A 1929-nucleotide genomic window follows, 5' to 3' on the forward strand; every position below is an offset into this window, starting at 1 on the left:
ACCATAACCAGGATCATGTACGATTTTCCTAACAGCAGATTCTTTTTATTTGTTAATGATTTGTCTTAGATTGTGTAACGTATACACTATACAAGTTGTTATGGAAAGAAGAATGCTGTAATCGGATAAGCAAAAGAAAAAACAGCCAGCATTTTTGTCAAAGCTGCTTTTATTTAAAATCAATTAACAACAACCATTACGTATATTCATTAAGTTTATATGTAAGTCAAAATGAAAGGTCACTAGTGTTTAAATGTGACATGTGATGAAAAGTCATTGAAAGTACCCTAAAAAATAAAATAAAATAAAATAAATAATCGAATAATAGATTTATGAATTATTTATTTATCAGTTAATAATTTATTATTGCATTTAATAAACTCTTAACTTTATTATTTATTACTTGCTAATATAATACATAATTTATTACAATATGGTAACGTAACCTTAAATAATAGTGTTAACCAAAATTGACCGTCTACCAAATGCTGTGAATAAAATAAAACCTGAAAGCTGTTCTGTCATAAACCTGAGGAAAACTGCTGCAATCAGATCACGCTCATATATTATTAGAATTTATTGCATCTCGGTTTACAGATGTCTTCAATATGCTATAAATGTCTGTAAGAATCATATGCAGATTGCTTTAGGAGTCAATGTGCTTTCCAATTCCATTAAACTTCACTTTTTATGAGGCAGACATTATAAATCATTTTGAGGATATAGAACGTTTGAGTGCATTTCCGCAGTCATTAAAACAAATAAACAAACAAAAAAACGTCAAAGAAAGTTTTCTGATAGTCAACAAGACTGAAATGAATAAATGCTGATGAATGGCTTGGTTCTCTTCTTCTTCTTCTACTTCTTCTTCTTCTTATTTCGGCTTTTCCCGTTAGAGGTCACCACAACGATATCCTCTGTTTCCACCTAACTCTATCCTCGTCATCCTCTACTCTCACACCAGTTACCTTCATATCCTCTTTCAACACATCTGTATGTCTCCTCTTTGTCTTTCCTCTTGACCTCTTACCTGGCAGCTCCATCTCCAACATCCTTCTACCAATATAACCATCTCTCTCCTCTGTACATGTCCAAACCATCTCAATCTAGTCTCTTGTCCTTGAACCCAAAACAGCCAACCTGAGCTGTTACCTCTGATGTGCTCGTTCCTAATCCTGTCCATCCTCTAAAGAGAACCCCAACATCCTTTGGCTAGGTTATGTCTCCTGTGTGTATATATACTGACATCTAGTGGAACATGAAACAATGGCAAACCAAATCAAAGCAAAAAATCCTTTCTGATAAAAAAAAAAATCATGTCTTAGTTTACATATTGCTTTTTAAAGACTCCTTATATTTGCATTCTGTAACTTTAAACTGAGGAACATCTTGCATAATCATTTTTATTTATTTTTACTGAAATGATTTGAGCTAACGTTGACCCCTGTCCATGATCATGTGTATGTGATCACTGGATTTTATTTTCATATTAAACAATCTAATATGTATTTCACCTAGAATTCTTCTCTTATTACTTTTACTCTCTTCTTAGGAGTTTTTGACCCTTACGGCTTTCCATCAGGTTCCGTACCAACCGTTATATTCTGCTTTATTTTTATCCTATCCATATTCGACAGATCCCGCCTCCCTCTCTATGATTGGCTATTGGTTCATGGCAGCAGTCTGGTAATTGGACAAGATGAGAAGTCGTGACTAACTTGGGAAAAGATCTGAAATAAATAACAGTGTTTTAAGAAAGATATATTATCAGGCGTGTTTAACATTCAGGTCTTTCATACTGAGAAGAAAGAGTTCTGTGTAAAAGTCTAATATGCATGTTTTCTCTATCCAACCGCATGTGGATACAAGCAGCCAATCACACAAAAGGGGGGAGATACTTATTACCGAAATATGGGTGGGAAATAAACC

The sequence above is a fragment of the Tachysurus vachellii genome, chromosome 6 (genome assembly GCF_030014155.1).
Source record: "Tachysurus vachellii isolate PV-2020 chromosome 6, HZAU_Pvac_v1, whole genome shotgun sequence".
NCBI classification, from domain to species: Eukaryota; Metazoa; Chordata; class Actinopteri; order Siluriformes; family Bagridae; genus Tachysurus; species Tachysurus vachellii.